At 46.3% G+C, this 18,699-nt stretch overlaps 1 protein-coding gene across 1 annotated transcript in view; it reads right to left on the bottom strand.

Moving 5' to 3' along the window:
* The window catches only part of LOC115099096 (alpha-1,4-N-acetylglucosaminyltransferase-like), a 243,371-nt gene that overhangs the window by 195,603 nt on the left and 29,069 nt on the right, over window positions 1–18,699 (bottom strand). The window lies entirely within an intron of this gene.

Raw genomic sequence — 18,699 nt, 5'->3', positions numbered from 1 at the left:
AAGGCATAGCATTCGAGGCTAGAGTACAAGCTCTTGTAGAGATATAAGGCCTGGATGGACAGGCACAGCAATCAAGGCTAGAGATCAAGCCCAGATAGGGACATAAGGCCTGGACGGACAGGCACAGCAATTGAGGATAGAGATCAAGCCCACGAAGGGACATAAGGCATGGATGGACAGCCTCAGCAATCGAGGATAGAGGTCAAGCCCACTTAGGGACATAAAGCCTGGACGGACAGGCACAGCATTCGAGGTCAAACCTTTGTAGAGACATAAATCCTGGACAGACAGGCACAGCATTCGAGGTCAAACCCTTGTAGAGACATAAATCCTAGACGGACAGGCACAGCATTAGAGGTCAAGCCCTTGTAGGGACATAAGGCCTACACGGACAGGCACAGCATTTGAGGATATCCTTTGTACAGGTATGTTGTGGTTTTATCTGTCAATTCTTCCTGAACTGGTTCAATGTCCGAAGAATATGTCATCTTTTTCATTTCTGAAATATAATTCAACAGAGGATGCTTTTAGAGCAATAGAGACTGCCATTTGTGAAGCAAGAACAGGAATGTTCTTACATTACAAATGTGGATGGACAGGCACAGCATTCGCGGTGAAGCCCTTGTAGGGACATAAGGCCTGGAAGGACAGGGACAGCACTCGAGGTCAAACCCTTGTAGTGATGTAAAGCCTTAATGAACAGGCATAGCATTCGAGGATAGAGGTCAAGCCCTTTTTGGGACATAAGGCATGGATGGACAGGCACAGCATTCAATGTCAAATGCTTGTAGAGATGTAAAGTCTGAATGGACAGGCATAGCATTCGAGGATAGAGGTCAAGCTCTTGTAGGGAGATAAGGCCGGATGGACAGGCACAGCAATCGAGGATAGAGATGAAGCCATGTAGAGAGACATTAGGCCTGAATGGACAGGCACAGCAATTGAGGATAGAGGTCAAGCCCATATAGGGACATAAATCCTGGATGGAGAGGCACAGTGTTCGAGGTAAAACCCTTATAGAGATGTAAATCCTGGATAGACAGGCATAGCATTCGAGGATAGAGGTCAAGCTGTTGTAGGGACATAAGGCCTGGACAGACAGGCACAGCCATCGAGGATAGAGGTCAAGCCCTTTAATGACATAAAGCCTGGATGGACAGGCACAGCATTTGAGGATAGAGATCAAGCCCACATAAGGACATAAAACCTGGACGGACAGGCACAGCAATCGAGGATAGAGGTCAAGCCCATGTAGGCACATAAGGCCTGGATGGACAAGCACAGCAATTGAGGATAGAGGTCAAGCCCACGTAGGGACATAAGGTCTTGATGGACAGGCACAGCAATCGAGGATGGAGGTCAAGCCCACATAGGTGCATAAAGCCTGGACGGACAGGCACAGCAATTTATTTATTTATTTATTTATTTTGAATTCTTATATACCGACATTCTTGTAGGATTTACAAATCATATCTGTTTACAATACAACAGAACAATCACATCAAAGGCGTTACATTAAAACATAGCATCAAAAGAATAAGATAAAATAACAGAGCAATCGCGGCTAGGGCGTAACATTAGAACATAATGTCTAGTAGAATATATAAATATGAATACATAAGAATGCTTCGAATAGAACGAATAGGGGACTTTGAGGAACAATGGCACATTAGAACATTTAAATTATTTATAGTAAACCTTAACTTTGGCACTTACGTAGAATAGTTCGGGTTACCTTAGAGTAACAGATGGCCCAGGGTGTGGAGAGAGGGACAGGGCAATGGGGAGAGATAAGGTGAGGAGGGGACAAGAGATAAGAAGGAAGGGGGACAAGAAGTAAGGGCTGTAAGTCAGGAAGAAAAGAGAAGAACAGACTAAAATAGTTGAGGAAGTGGAGATCCTAGAACCCAATTAAGTCCTGTTCTGTCCTTTAACCGGTGTCAGAATGGTCTTGAGCTTCCGGGAAGGCTTGTCTGAAAAGTCATGTTTTGAGGTGTTTCTTAAAGGTTTGATGGCAAGGTTCTTGTTGAAGCTTGGGTGGCAGAGAGTTCCAGAGGGTGGGCCCTGCTGTCGAGATAGCACGCTTTCTTAATGTGGATTTGACAGGTGGGGCGTATAATGATCCTTTATATGCGTTTCTAATTGGTCTGTCTGATGAATGAAGACGGAGTTGAGTGCTTAGTTTAAGATGGGCGATGCCATGAATGTCCTTGTGTATTAATGCTTTGAAGGTGATCCTAGATTTAATGGGAAGCCAGTGAAGGAAATGAAGGATGGGCATAATGTGGGCTCTCTTGTTTGAGTTGGTAAGAATACTAGCCGTGGCATTCTGGACCATCTGTAGTGGTTTGATAGTTATCGCTGGGAGCCCTAGCAGAAGAGAATTGCAATATGAACTTTGTGAGAATAATTGATTGAACTACTAAACGGAAGTCCCTGAAATGCAGGAGAGGTTTCAGATTTTTGGGTACTTGTAGTTTGAAGAAACATTCTTTAGTTGTGTTGTGGACGAATGATTTTAGGTTGAAGTTGTTATAGAGCCGAACCCCTAAGTCTCTGTTGGATGGGGAATGGTTGATGAATGTTTTGGTGAATTGAGAGGCGCTATGAGAGCTGAGGAGAACGTGGTTATCGTCTGGCGAAATGAAGAGGATCTCCATCTTGCTTGGATTGAGGATAAGGTTAAGGCTGGTGAGCAGATTATTTATGGATTGTAGGCAGCTGTTCCAGTGTGCCCAAGTTTTTTGTAGGGAATCTGTGATTGGTAAAAGGATCTGTACGTCATCAGTGAATATATAATACGAAAGTTTGAGGTTGGAAAGTAATTGGCAAAGTGGCAGCATATAAATGTTAAAGAGTGTGGGGGAGAGGGATGATCCCTGTGGGACTCCCAGGGTCGATTTGATTGGGTGAGATTCCTTGTTATTGATCCTGACCTTGTAGAATCTATTCTCAAGGAACGATTTGAACCAACTATGTGCCTCTCCTTGAATGCCGATGTCTGATAAGCGTTCTAGTAGGATGGAGTGATTTACCATATCGAAAGCGGCCGATAAGTCGAGAAGTGCATGGAGGTAAGGTTGTTTTCTTTCCAGATTAAGAAGGATGGTATCCGATAGTGAGGTTAGTAATGCTTCAGTATTTAGGGATTTTCTGAATCCGAAGGTCAAGCCCAAGTAGGGACATAAATCTTGGACAGACAGGCACAGCAATTGAGGACAGAGGTCAAGCCCATGTAGGGACATTAAGCTTGGATGGACAGCCACAGCGTTTGAGGTCAAACCCTTGTAGAGAGTTAAAGCCTGGATGGAGAGGCACAACAATCGAGAATAGAGGTCAAGCCCATGTAGGGACCTAAGGCCTGCATGGATAGGCTCAAAAATCGAGGATAGAGGTCAAGCCCTTTTAGGGACATAAAGCCTGGATGGACAGGCACAGCAATCGAGGATAGAGGTCAAGCCCATACAGGGAGATAAGGCCTGGATGGACAGACTCATCAATCGAGGATAGAGGTCAAGCCCACTTAGGGACATAGAGCCGGGAAGGACAGGCCCAGCATTCGAGGATAGAGTTCAAGCCCACGTAGGGATGTAAAGCCAGGACAGACAGGCAGGCACAGCTTTCGAGGATAGAGATCAAGCCCTTTTAGGGACATAAGGCCTGAACGGACAAACACAACATTAGAGGATAAGGTCAAGCCGAAGTAGGGACATAAAGCCTAGATGGACAGGCACAGCATTTGAGGATAGAGGTCAAGCCATTTTAGGGATTTAAGGCCTGAATGGACAGGCACAGCATTTGAGGTCAAACCCTTGTTGAGACGTAAAGCCTGGATAGACAGGAATAGCATTCGAGGATAGAGGTTAAGCTCTTGTTGGGACATAAGACCTGGATGGACAGGCACAGCAATTGAGGGATAGAGGTCAAGCCCTTTTAGATACATAAAGCCTGGACGGGCAGGCACAGCATTCGAGTATAGAGGTCAAGCCCACATAGGGACATAAGGCCTGGAGGGAGAGGCACAGCAATCGAGGCTAGAAGTCAGGCCCACGTAGTGACATAAAGCCGGGACAGACAGGCACAGCATTTGAGGTCAAACCTTTGTAGAGATCTAGCTCCTGGACGGACAGGCACAGCACTAGAGGTCAAGCACTTGTAGGGACATAAGGCCTGGACAGACAGGCACAGCATTAGAGGTCAAGCCCACGTAGGGACGTAAAGCCAGGATGGACGGGCAGGCACAGCAATCGAGGATAGAGGTCAAGCCCATGTAGGGACATAAAGCCTAGATGGACAGACACAGCATTCAATGGTCAAACCCTTGTATAGATGTAAAGCCTGGATGGACAAGCATAGCATTCAAAGATAGAGGTCAAGCTCTTGTAGGGATATAAGGCCCGGACGGACAGGCACAGCAATTGAGAATAGAGGTCAAGCCCTTTTAGGGACATAAAGCCTGGACGGGCAGGCACAACATTCGAGGATAGAGGTCAAGCCCACATAGGGACATAAGGCCTGGAGGGAGAGGCACAGCAATCGAGGATAGAAATCAGGCCCAGGTAATGACATAAAGCCAGGACAGACAGGCACAGCATTCGAGGTCAAGCCCACATAGGGACATAAAGCCTGGTTGGACAGGCACAGCATTCGACGATAGAGGTTAAGCCCTCGTAGGGACATATGGCTACATGGACAGGCACAGCATTCGAGGATTTCCTTTGTGCAGGTATGTTGTGGTTTGATCTGTCACTTCTTCCTGAACTGGTTCACTTCCAGAAGAAAATATAATCTTTTTCATTTCTGAAAGATAATTCAACAGAGGATGCTTTTAGAGCAATAGAGACTGCCATTTGTGAAGCAAGAACTGGAATGTTCTTACATTACAAATGTGGATGGACAGGCACAGCATTCAAGGTGAAGCCTTGTAGGGACATAAGGCCTGGAAGGACAGGCACAGCACTTGAGGTCAAACCCTTGTAGTGACATAAAGCCTTGATGGACAGGCATAGCATTCGAGGATAGATGTCAAGCTCTTGTAGGGACAATGCCGGATGGACAGGCACAGCAATCAAGGATAGTGATGAAGCCATGTAGAGAGACATAAGGCCTGAATGGACAGCAATCGAGGATAGAGGTCAAGCCCATGTAGGGACATAAAGCCTGCATGGACAGGCACAGCATTCGATGTAAAACGCTTGTAGAGATGTAAAGTCTGAATGGACAGGCATAGCATTCGAGGATAGAGGTCAAGCTCTTGTAGCGACATAATGCAGGAAGGACAGGCACAGCAATCGAGGATAGAGATGAAGCTATGTAGAGAGACATAAGGCCTGAATGGACAGGCACAGCAATCGAGGATAGAGGTCAAGCCCATGTAGGGACATAAATCCTGGATGGACAGGCACAGCTTTCAAGATCAAACCCTTATAGAGACGTAAATCCTGGATAGACAGGCATAGCATTCGAGGATAGAGGTCAAGCCCTTTAATGACATAAAGCCTGGATGGCCAGGCACAGCATTCGAGGATAGAGGTCAAGCCCACATACGGACATAAAACCAGGACAGACAGGCACAGTAATCGAGGATAGAGGTCAAGCCCATGTAGGGACATAAGGCCTGGATGGACAGTCACAGCAATTGAGGATAGAGGTCAAGTCCACATAGGGACACAAGATCTTGACGGACAGGCACAGCAATCCAAGATAAAGGTCAAACCCACATAGGTGCATAAAGCCTGGACGGACAGGCACAGCAATTGATGATAGAGGTCAAGCCCAAGTAGGGACATAAATCCTGGACGGACAGGCACAGCAACTGAGGGCAGAGGTCAAGCCCATGTAGGAACATTAAGCCTGGATGGACAGGCACAGCATTTGAGGTCAAACTCTTGTAGAGAGTTAAAGCCTGGATGGAGAGGCACAACAATCAAGGATATAGGTCAAGCCCATGTAGGGACCTAAGGCCTGGGTGGACAGGCTCAAAAATTGAGGATAGAGGTCAAGCCCTTTTAGGGACATAAAGCCTAGATGGATAGGCACAGCAATCGAGGATAGAGGTCAAGCCCATACAGGGAGATAAGGCCCAGATGGACAGACTCATCAATCGAGGATAGAGGTCAAGCCCACTTAGGGACATAGAGCCGGGACGGACAGGCCCAGCAATCGAGGATAGAGTTCAAGCCCACGTAGGGACGTAAAGCCAGGACAGACAGGCAGGCACAGCATTCGAGAATAGAGATCAAGCCCTTTTAGGGACATAAGGCCTGAATAGACAAACACAACATTCGAGGTTAGAGGTCAAGCCGAAGTAGGGACATAAAGCCTAGATGGACAGGCCCAGCATTTGAGGATAGAGGTCAAGCCATTTTAGGGATTTAAGGCCTGAACAGACAGGCACAACATTTGAGGTCAAACCCTTGTAAAGACGTAAAGCCTGGATGGACAGGCTCTATCGAAGATAGAGGTCAAGCTCTTATAGGGACATAAGGCCTGGACGGACAGGCACAGCAATCGAGGATAGAGGTCAAGCCCTTTTAGGGACAGAAAGCCTAGAAGGGCAGGCACAGTATTAGAGGATAGTGGTCAAGCCCACGTAGGGACATAAGGCCTGGAGGGAGAGGCACAGCAATCGAGGATAGAAGTCAGGCCCACGTAGTGACATAAAGCCGGGACAGACAGGCACAGCATTTGAGGTCAAACCCTTGTAGAGATCTAGCTCCTGGAAGGACAGGCACAGTATTAGAGGTCAAGCACTTGTAGGGACATAAGGCCTGGACAGACAGGCACAGCATTACTGGTCAAGCCCACATAGGGACGTAAAGCCAGGATGGACAGGCAGGCACAGCATTTGAGGATAGAGGTCGCACACTTGTAGGGACATAAGGCCTGGATGGACAGGCACAGCAATCGAGGAAACAGGTCAAGCCCAAGTAGGGACATAAGGCCTGGACAGACAGGCACAGCAATCGAGGATAGAGGTCAAGCCCACGTAGGGACATAAAGCCTGGATGGACAGGCACAGCATTAGAGGTCAAGCCCTTGTTGGGACATAAAGTCTGGTTGGACAGGCACAGCATTCGAGGATTTCCTTTATGCAGGTATGTTGTGGTTTGATCTGTCACTTCTTCCTTAACTGGTTCATTGCCAGAAGAAAATATAATCTTTTTCATTTCTGAAAGATAATTCAAGAGAGGATGCTTTTAGAGCAATAGAGACTGCCATTTGTGAAGCAAGAACTGAAGTCAGATTTTTATGTTCTTACATTCCAAATGTATATGGACAGACACAGCACTAGAGGTCAAGCCCTTTTAGGCATAAGGCCTGGACAGACAGGCACAGCATTGGAGGTCCAACACTTGTAGAGACGTAAAGCCTGGATGGACAGGAAGAGCATTCAAGGTCAAGCCCTTGTAGGGACATAAGGCCTTGACAGACAGGCACAGCAATCGAGGATAGAGGTCAAGCCCACGTAGGGACATAAAGCCTGGATGGGCAGGCACAGCATTCGAGGATAGATGTCAAGCCCACGTTGGGACATAAAACCTGGATGGACAGGCACAGCAATCGAGGATGGAGGTCAAGCCCACCTAGGGATATAAAGCCTGGACGGACAGGCATAGCAATTGGGAATGGAGGTCAAGCCCGCATAGGGACCTAAAGTCTGGATGGACAGGCACAGCATTAGAGGTCAAGCCCTTGTTGGGACATAAGGCCTGGATGGCCAGGCATAGCATTCAAGGATAGAGGTCAAGCTCTTGTAGGGACATTAGGCCTGGACGGACAGGAACACCAATCGAGGATAGAGGTCAAGCCTATGTAGGGACATAAATCCTGGACGGACAGGCACAGAAATCGAGCACAGATGTCAAGCCCACGTAGGGACATAAAGCTTGGATGAACAGGAACAGCATTCGAGGTCAAACCCTTGTAGAGACGTAAAGCCTGGATGGAGAGGCACAACAATCAAGGATAGAGTTCAAGCCCACGTAGGGACATAAAGTCTGGATAGACAGGCACAGCATTCGAGGCACAGCATTAGAGGAGTTAGAGCAGCTTTTAAACTAGAACAAAGCGGAACGCCGACCATCGCTCAGCAGCACATGGTTTGGAGGGAGGTATCTTCAAAGGATACTAATTATGTATTAGAATTAGGGCATCCCGACAGTGAGGTTCCAATAATAAGAAAAGTAGTCCAGGTGCCTGTAACTAAAAACTCACCTGAGCTAAAAAAAATTCTAACTTATCTCTATCAATTAAAAAGCAGAATGAAAATACAAACAAAAAGCAAACTTTGAAATGTTTGTATGCTAATGCCAGAAGTCTCAGAAGTAAGGTGCGAGAATTAGAATGTATAGCAATGAATGATAACATAAACTTAATTGGCATCTCAGAGCCATGGTGGAAGGAGAATAACTTATGGGATAGTGCTATACCGGGGTACAAATTATATCACGTTGATAGAGAGGAGCACCTGGGAGGCGGTGTGGCACTTTATGACCGGGATGGCATAAACATCCTGCATGAGACTAAATGCATAATCAAATCTTTATGGATAGAAATCCCTTGTGTGTTGGGGAAGACTATAGTGACTGGAGTATATTACCGTCCACTGGTCAAGATGTTGAGACAGACAATGAAATGCTAAGAGAAATTAGGGAAGCTAACCAAATTAGTAGTGTGGTAATAATGGAAGATTTTAATTACCCCGCTGTTGACTGGGTAAATATATCATCAGGACATGCTAGAGAGATAAAGTTCCTGAATGGAATAAATGATATCTTTATGGAGCAATTGGTTCAGGAACCGACAAGAGAGGGAGCAATTTTAGATCTAATTCTCAGTGGAGCACAGGATTTGGTGAGAGAGGTAACTGTGGTGGGACTGGTTAGCAATAGTGATCATAATATGATCATATTTCAATTAATGACTGTAAGGGGGACAGTAAGCAAATCCACGGTGCTCGTGTTAAACTTTCAAAAGCGAAACTTTGATAAAATGAGAAAAATAGTTAGGAAAAAACTGAAAGGAGCAACTACAAAAGTAAAACGTGTGTAAGAGGTGTGGTCATTGTTAAAAAAAATATCATCCTAGAAGCACAGTCCAGATGTATTCCATACATTCAGAAAGGTGGAAAGAAGGCAAAACAATCACCGGCATGGTTAAAAGGGGAGGTGAAAGAAGCTATTTTTGCCAAAAGATCTTCATTCAAAAATTGGAAGAAGGATCCAACAGAAGAAAATAGGATAATGCAACGTTGGCAAGTTAAATGTAAGACATTGATAAGACAGGCTAAGAGAGAATTTGAAAAGAAGTTGGCCATAGAGGCAAAAACTCACAGTAAAAACATTTTAAAATATATCCGAAGCAGAAAGCCTGTGAGGGAGTCAGTTGGACCATTAGATGATCAAGGGGTTAAAGGGGCAATTAGAAAACATAAGGCCATCGCGGAAAGATTAAATTATTTTTTTGTTTCAGTGTTTACTGAAGAAGATGATGGGAAGATTCCCGTATCAGAGAAGGTTTTCATGGATGATAATTCAGATGGATTGAACCAAATCACGGTGAACCTAGAAGATGTGGTAGGCCTGATTGACAAACTGAAGAGTAGTAAATCAACTGGACCAGATGGTATACACCCCAGGGTTCTGAAGGAACTAAAAAATGAAATTTCAGACCTATTAGTAAAAATTTATAACCTATCATTAAAATCATCCATTGTACCTGAAGACTGGAGAGTGGCTAATGTAACCCCAATATTTAAAAAGGGCTCCAGGGATGATCCGGGAAACTACAAACTAGTTAGCCTGACTTCAGTGCCAGGAAAAATAGTGGAAAGTGTTCTAAATATCAAAATCACAGAACAAATAGAAAGACATGTTTTAATGGAAGAAAGTCAGCATGGCTTTACCCAAGGCAAGTCTTTCCTTACAAATCTGCTTCACTTTTTTGAAGGAGTTAATAAATGTGGATAAAGGTGAACCAGTAAATGTAGTGTACTTAGATTTTCAGGAGGCGTTTGACAAAGTTCCTCATGAGAGGCTTCTAGGAAAAGTAAAGTCATGGGATAGGTGGCGATGTCCTTTCATGGATTATAAACTGGTTAAAAGACAGGAAACAGAGAGTAGGATTAAATGGACAATTTTCTCAGTGGAAGGGAGTGGGCAGTGGAGTGCCTCAGGGATCTGTATTGGGACCCGTACTTTTCAATATATTTATAAATGATCTGGAAAGAAATACGACGAGTGAGGTAATCAAATTTGCAGATGACACAAAATTGTTCAGAGTAGTTAAATCACAAGCAGATTGTGATAAATTGAAGGAAGACCTTCTGAGACTGAAAAATTGGGCATCCAAATGGCTGATGAAATTTAATGTGGATAAGTGCAAAGTGATACATATAGGGAAAAATAACCCATGTTATAGTTACACAATGTTAGGTTCCATATTGGGAGCTACCACCCAAGAAAGAGATCTAGGCATCATAGTGGTGAAGACTATGGCTCAGACTTTGTTTCACTCAGCTTACCCAGAACCCTTTGCTCTCTCTGGCCTATTTGCAAACTCTGGCCATAAACAAACCTCAAACTGACCCTAGAATAAAGACTCTGGGAGACATCTGGACTGCATTTGGAGCTGTTCAAAACTTATGATGGAAGGTCATAAGGTTACAAAGGGCAAATGGCTGAGGTCACATTCTCACAGACTATCGTCTCCACTTGAGGGGCCCAACTGAAATCAGAGTTTTCCAATTCCCCCTAAGGATGGAAAAGATTGAAAGATTGATAGGACAAAGGACTATCAGACGATTGCTGCTAACATATTGCTTAAGCAAGGGGGGGGGGGTCCTTAAGGAGGGCCTTGCTTGGGTGGAAAAGGTATCATTTTAATGTAGGTTTAGTTCATCTTATTTTAATATGCCAACCTCCATAAGTGATAATCGATCATAGGCTCATACGCATCACTGTATGTTTAAACGTATAAAACGCAACACTCACTGACATACTAGGAGAGACAGGAGTGCTGTACCTGAGACGAGGTCTGGCTGCCTGTATCTCCCAAGGAGATGCAATAATAAATTTATATTTGTTCCTACTAAATTGTGTGATATCCTTGTTTCCTGTGTGGAGAATAGTCTTTAAGAGTAAATTAATACTCAACATTTGGTGACCGCACGAAGGGACATATCAGTAGCTGCGGCTACTCTACTTGGAATAGTTTTGCCTTTGAATCTGGTGGACAGTTTCAAATACAACACTCGTTCTCGGACATAAAATTGGCTTCTAGTTCAAAGGAGGTTACCCAGTCTTTAGTGTAACTCACGAATCCATGCACCCGGAAGACACAGAGCCAAAGAGAAGAGGCTTAAAGAAGTTTTCACACCTGACCCTTGTGGTAAGCGTGTGCCAGGTCTGATTTGTGGGTATGTATATAACTTTACATCACTAATCTGTGAGTATATATATATATCTATATCTATATAGATATATATATATCTATATAGATATATTTTAGAGATGAGCTTTGTTTTTTTCTACGGGTCGTTTTTTGAGTTGGACGCTTCGGGGTAAAGTTCATTTTTCCTCAGTTAGTTTTTTGGAAAAACGACCAAAAACTAAATGGGGAAAAACGAAACCGGCCCAAAAAACGATGCGGGAAAACGAAGCTCAAAGAAACCCACCCCACGCATTAAAATTCACTTTAATAAATTAAATACAACCCCTCCCCACACCATCCCGATCCCTCCCCAAGACTTACTAACATCCCTGGTGGTCCAGCGGGGTCCCGTGAGGAATTTCTCTCTCCGTGCTGTCTTTATCAAAATAGCACCGATAGCCTTTGCCCATACTATGTCACAGGGGCTATGTCATAGTATGTGCAAAGGCTATCGGTGCCATTTTGATTACTGGCAGCCAACAGTCCGAGTGCAGGAGGTCACTTCCAGACCCCCACTGGACTTTTGGCAAGTCTTGTGGGGGACAGTAGGCCCTCCCAAGCTGGCCAAATGTCCCTGGGGGTCCAGCGGGGGTCCAGGAGCAATCTCACAATCAGCTGCCAGTAATCAAAATGGCACCGATAGCCTTTGCCCATACTATGTCACAGGGGCTACCGGTGCCATTGGTCAGCCCCTGTCATATGGTAGGAGCACAAGATGGCGCCGATGGCCATGTGACAGGGACTGACCAATGGCACTGGTAGCCCCTGTGACATAGTTGGTCAGAGGCTATCGGCGCCTTTTTGAGTGAGGCAGGCCAGATGGCAGGGAGGGACAAATTGCTCTCAGGACCCCGCTGGGCCACCAGGGATGTTAGTAAGTCTTGGGGAAGGATCAGGATGGTGGGGGGGGGGGGGGGGCGTTGTATTATACTAAATCTTAATGCTTGGGGTGGTTTTTTATTTAAAAAAATAAAATGTGCTTCTCCCCCAGTACAAACCCGAAAAACTAATTTTTCTCGTAGTTTGGGGAAAATCTGTTTCGGGGGGAGAGGCCCCTGAACCACGACGAATTAGGCAATTTCGTTGAAATTGCCTAATTCGTCATAAACGAAAGCACATCTCTAATATATTTCTTACTTGCTTGTTTGTGTGCACATGTACAGTGTATTGCATCAGATATTGTGTTTCAGTTAGGCTTCTTTTTCTGTGTTTGTTTTTCACTGTCGGTCCCTCTTTGCTCTTTGTGTTATAATTGGTTCCCAAGGATGGACTGATGCTAACTCAATTCTTTTGAGTTTAACTTCTTGGGATTCCATCTATTCTTTTCTATCCTGATAGCTCTTTTCATTATTAAATAAGAAAAGAAAAACTAAATAAGAAAATAAAAAAGAGAAGGAAAATTGAAAGAGAAAGTTAACTTTCTTGCGTATAGTCAATTTATCTATTCTGGTGTAGGGGAGCCATCTAGTGGATAATATGAAAACTCCTTCAGATTTAGTATTAGAAGCAAACAGATTAGACAGTAGAGATGTGAATCGGAACCGGAATCGGTTCAGATTCCAGTTCCAATTCACATGTGGGTTTTTTTCCATCTGGCCCGATCGCGGTTTTGTTTATCGGCTGCGCCCAAGCTGATAAACAAAAAACCCACCCCAACCCTTTAAAACTAACCCTTTAGCTTCCCCCACCCTCCCGACCCCCCCAAAAAACTTTTTACAGGTACCTGGTGGTCCAGTGGGGGTCCCGGGAGCGATCTCCCACTCTGGGCCGTCCTCCTGCTCCTGGGCCGTCGGCTGCCACTAATTAAAATGGTGCCGATGGCCCTTTGCCCTTACCATGTGACAGGGTATCCGTGCCATTGGCCGGACCCTGTCACATGGTAGGAGCACTGGATGGCCGGCGCCATCTTGTGCTCCTACCATGTGACAGGGGCTGACCAATGGCACCGGTAGCCCCTCTGACATAGTAAGGGCAAAGGCTATCGGCGCTATTTTGAATACTGGCAGCCGACGGTCCAAGTGCAGGAGGGGTTGACGCTACCCGTAGGAGAGATCCTACAGGTCCCCACCGTTGGCAGGCGGAGTGGTCTGACTGACAGAGGCCAGCTGGAGCTTTGCCAATATCAGCCCTCATTCACTGTGGGTTGAGTTTTTGGGTACCGGGGCCAGCTGGAGTTAGGTGGGCCTCTGTATGTCATCGTTGAAGAGGAGATGGAGAGGTCAGCCCAGAGGCAGAAACAGCAGGACTGGAGAGTCTGTACTGGACGAGGCGGAGTCCCAGAGACCCGGGCGCCAATAGGAACCAAAGTAAGGCAGGACCACCTGAGAAAGAACAGGTCGAAGCCTGAAAGGCCAAGTCCAGGATGTAGACAGGGGAGGCATTATAGAGCAAGCAGGAGTCAGGGCTTGTGGCAATCAAGGAGTGGTGACAAGGCAAGGCTGAGGTCAGGACTAGGAGATGATCAGTAGCATAGTCAAGCAAAGCAGAGGTCTGGGCTAGGAGATGATCAGTAGCGTAGTCAGACAAAGCGGAGGTCTGGGCTAGGAGATGATCAGTAGCATAGTCAGGCAAAGTGAAGGTCTGGACTAGGAGATGATCAGTAGCGCGGTCGGGCGAAGCAGAGGTTGGATCCAGGAGAAGGTCGATGGTATGGCCAAGCAAAGCAGAGATCGGGTCCAGGAGAAGATCAATGGGGTGGTCAGGCAAAGCAGAAGTTAGGTCTAGGAGAAGATCAGTCCATAAGGAAAGCTGGGTAGCAGGAATGCAAGAATGAGGAAGACAACCAGGAACAGGAACGTAGAGGAATTACCAGGAGGCAACGAAGTACACGACCAGCGTGGAGACCTGTTGTAAAGGCGACTAACAGGAGCTGAGCCCAGCCTTTTATACTGGAGCTTCAGCAATGTCATCTTTCGAGGCCACGGCCAAGTTCTTGCAGTGGGCACTTTAAAAGAGAGAGAGATGTGCGCGTGCCTAGGGAGGGGCGCAGAGCTGAACAGTGGTGACTCTCCGCAGACCACGCGGAGAGGCCTGCCAAGGAACAGAGGAGCTAGTCACAGTATCTGGAGCACCGGGGTTGGCTCGAGTATGGAGCCGGTGGCCTTCTGCCACGAGGGACATGGATTCGGCAGCAAAGGGTAAGCGGGCCTGCCGAGGGCCTGCCGTGGCCGGCACACGCAACACCCCTTTAATTATTTAGGGGTTTTGGAGGCATAGTGCTACTTTATGGATATCTTCCAAGCAGGTCTAAAGTTATCTGGATAACCTAGTTGGATATATGCGATATTCAGCTAAGTTAGCTGGATCATTGAACTACTTTCCGGAAATCCCCAGTAATGCCACCTTTATATCCAGACATTTGTGCCATTTAGATAACTTTTGAGATATGTCTAGATGGCTTTGGAATATTGACCTCTAATAACCCTGTATGTAAATAAATGTACTTTCACTTCATGGTGGATGTTGCATATCCCCTCCTGGATCTGTCATCTCTGCAGAGAGACCAAGGTGTCCAGCAGCTCATCCACTGTTTTCTGCATGTATCCAAGACTATACCCTTCTCCTGGCAGCCAAGTCAAGGAGAAAGTCAGTTGCCTGACATGCGCATCTTCCTCTGGCTCTTGCAACTCATCATTTTAGTGCATGTGGCTACCATTTTTGCTGCCTCACTGGAGATTGGGGTGGCTGCCTTTTTTTGTTTTCAGCTGTGCTGAGGTCCTCCCTTCTGCTGCAGGGCAGAGGATTGGAACCTTGTTTGGAACATGAGGCATACCCCACACACTAAACTACTCCCCACTCCATGCCCCCCATTTGGCAGTAGAGAGTGGGGAGGGCATGCCTAGTCCAGTCAGAGCCACAGCTACCTGGTTGATCTTGCAGTAGCATATGCTTCTCTAAAAGATTAAGCCATTCATGTATAAGTATACACTGCCAATACAGTGAAACTGTGGATGGTTTGTAAATCAGTTACAGTTCCTTGGATCACGCCATCTTTGCTTGGATAACTGTGCTAATTCTAGAGCAATACATGCTGATGAACACTGACCTTCTGGGATGCATGCATTTATCAGACCAAAACCAATCCAGGCTTGCCCAATTGCTTTGGTGACTCTAGATAACCTTGGGCTGCTCACATGTCTCAGTGATGGCGATTATACATTTGGATGTCTGCCCTATCAACTTTCAATGGTACTTTCTGGACCTACTATGGTGACCACTGGTAACAGGATATCGGGTTTTGATTCCAAAAAGGAAGCCTGAAAATAGCTACCACAGCCAAAGAAGGCAACTGCCATACAAATTATCTACTCCTGACTCGGAAAAAGTGGGGCCCTGTAATTGGAATGACTTTAGCAAGGATTTATTAAAGAGCAAGTCTGGTGCGAACAGCAGTGGTAATTCCAGCTCCAATAGTATATATTAAAGTGTTGCAGTTAAAAAGCTCATAGTTGGATCTTGGGATCAAGCTGGAGGTCCAGCATAAGACAAGCTATAACCTGTCCCAACCCCTGCTTCTCAGTGCCTCCTTGATGCTCTTGACAAAGTATCCGGAGGGTTTGAAGTGTTTAATATGAAAAAATTTAGGGTATTCAAAGCACATCAGTCACCTCAATATTTTAACTAGGAATAATGGAATACGACTCCGGTTCTATTTTGTTGGTTTTTAGAACTAGGGTCATGATTAAGAGGGGCGGCCGAGAACATTCATACTTTGCTGCTGTTAGGATTTGTGGACCCTTGGCCCAAGGTTGGATTGGTGCTACCTGCGGGGTTGGGCCCCGCAGATCCCACCGTTGGGAGGCGAGTCTGGCCAAGAACAGAGGCAAACAGGAACTTCGCCAGTACCGGCCCTCGTTCCCCGCAGGTTGAGCCCTTGGGTGCCGGGGCCGGCTGGTCTTAGGTGCACCTCTGTGTGGCTGATCCCGGAGAGAGTAGGAGGCTGGAAGAAGAGAGTGTCAGAGAGGTTAGGTTTAGTCCAAGACCAAGGTACTCTCGGATGGGGAGAGAGAGAAAGCCTCAAGGGGTGAGATGCTACCGCAGTTCCGAAGACAGTAGAGCAGGACCACGTGGAACTGGCCCTGAGGAGAGGAAGTGCAGGAGCAGAGGCTTGTATAGTGGTATGCTGACTAGAGCGGGTGATCCGCTGTAGCAGGTTCGAGTAGAGAAGAAGCGCAGAGGGACTGCCTGAGGGACAGCAGTACAGTAACAGGATCCTGTAATGTAGAAGCGCTGAGAGATGCCCCGAGGAGTGGGGATGTAGAGACACAGTTCAGTAATGTTGAAGCGCTGAGACAGGTCCAGAGCAGAAGTATAGAGTCAGCGTCTTGTGACGTAGACGCTCTGACCCAGACCCCGAGGGGCAGAAGCGTGATGTAGCAGCAGACAATCTACATATGTCTCTCCTATCTATGCTTTAGAAATGTATCCCTGTGAGGTCATATGAAGAAGTATACAGGAGAAAACCCCAAAACACCTTAAAAGACTATCTAGAGATATATCCTGGTCCACCTTAACCTAAGACAGCACGGAGACCTAGTCTAGGTGGAGGACCCTGGGAAGGTGTATAACTAGCCAGGCCCAGAAGGGAACAGGAGTCCCAGAGAACAGAAGGAAGTCTAGAGAAAGGAAATACTGCTGAACTGTAAGTTGAAATACTACATTTATGTTGAACTGTTACGAGCTGCTTTTGTTTGCTTTTTTGTCACTAATAAAGAAATTTATACAAAATGTCTGCCCAAGTCCAGCCTGAATCTGTACTCTGGTTACCCTAAGACTGTTCATGGTGCCAAAGGTCAATTGCATTTTTAAAAATTTATTTTTTAGGGATGTGAATCGTATTTCTGACGATTGAAAATATCGTACGATATTTTCAAAGTCGTCAGAAATCGGGGGCTCTCCGAAACCGATAGGAAAACCCCATGAAATTGTTCGTGGGGTTCTCTTATCATTTTGGGGGAGGGCGGGAAAAACGGCACACAAAAATAACCCCTAAACCCAACCCGACCCTTTAAAACTAATCCCTTAGCTTCCCCCACCCTCCTGACCCCCCTGTAAACCTTTTACAGGTACCTGGTGGTCCAGTGAGGGTCCCGGGAGCGATCTCCCGCTCTCGGGCCGGCGGCTGCCACTAATCAAAATGGCGCCGATGGCCCTTTGCCCTTACCATGTGACAGGGTATCCGTGCCATTGGCCGGCCCCTGTCACTTGGAGGGAGCACTGGATGGCAGGCGCCATCTTTAAAAATGGCACCGGCCATTCACATCTCTATTATTTTTAAGTTTTTGCATTTGCTTTAGCATTACAGTCAGGGAACTAACAGTATCACTAATGTGTATACAAATATTGTGCTTTCCATTTGGGCCTTAGATGCTTTTAAAGCAGGTATTAATATATTTGCAACTGGCTTTTGAACGATACCCAATGCATTGACTCAGTGAAGGGGATCTAATCTTTGAAAGCTAGTTAGAAATATATTAATTTAGTCAAATTCAACTTATTTGTTGACCATTATTTTTATAAAACTTTCTACAAATTACACATCACAAATCTACAAACACACACTGTTGCACTTGGAGGTGGACCCTTGTCCTGGAGCAGTGGAGAACGGCTCCCTGGTAGGGACCAGGGAGCACCTGCCCCCAGGGGGCGGAGCACAGGAAGAGACAGAGGATGAGATGAGCTTCACCACTGGAAGCCCGAGGTTCCCCCGGGTGGAGCCCATAGGGTCCCTGGCAGCTTGGACTTAGGTGGGCCTCTCAGGATCTCCCAGAGAGGTAGTAGAGCGGCATGCCCACGATCAGCAAGGGAGCACAGTCAAACTTCATGCTGTTGGCCTGGAGAGGCAAGGAAGGCCCAAACAGCGTAGGCGTTGACAAGGCAAGGGACAGAGCCAGAATCAGGAGACGTAGTCAATGGTAGCCGAGGTCAGAATCTGAGGATCAATCCAAGGAGTAGTCAACAAGGCAGAGGTCAGGTTCCAGAGGTCAGATGAGGTCACAAGGCAGGCAGGGGTCAGGATGCAGGCAGCAGACAGGAAGGAGAAGGAACAGGCCAATGTCAGTTCCAGAGAGACAGTCCGAGGGTACTACCTGGGAAGACGAACAGACAGACGCAGGAACAGGAGGATGCTGGAACAGTAGGACACTAGAACAAGGCTGGAACAGTAGGATCCTGGAACAAGACTGTGAACGTGGAGGCAACCTAGCACACAATACAATGCCAAGGCAAGGAAATGCAGGCAGGGACTTCCTTATATTGTTCCATCAA

The sequence above is a fragment of the Rhinatrema bivittatum genome, chromosome 9, assembly GCF_901001135.1.
Source record: "Rhinatrema bivittatum chromosome 9, aRhiBiv1.1, whole genome shotgun sequence".
In the NCBI taxonomy this organism is placed as follows: Eukaryota; Metazoa; Chordata; class Amphibia; order Gymnophiona; family Rhinatrematidae; genus Rhinatrema; species Rhinatrema bivittatum.
This window is presented reverse-complemented; position numbering and strand designations above follow the sequence as displayed.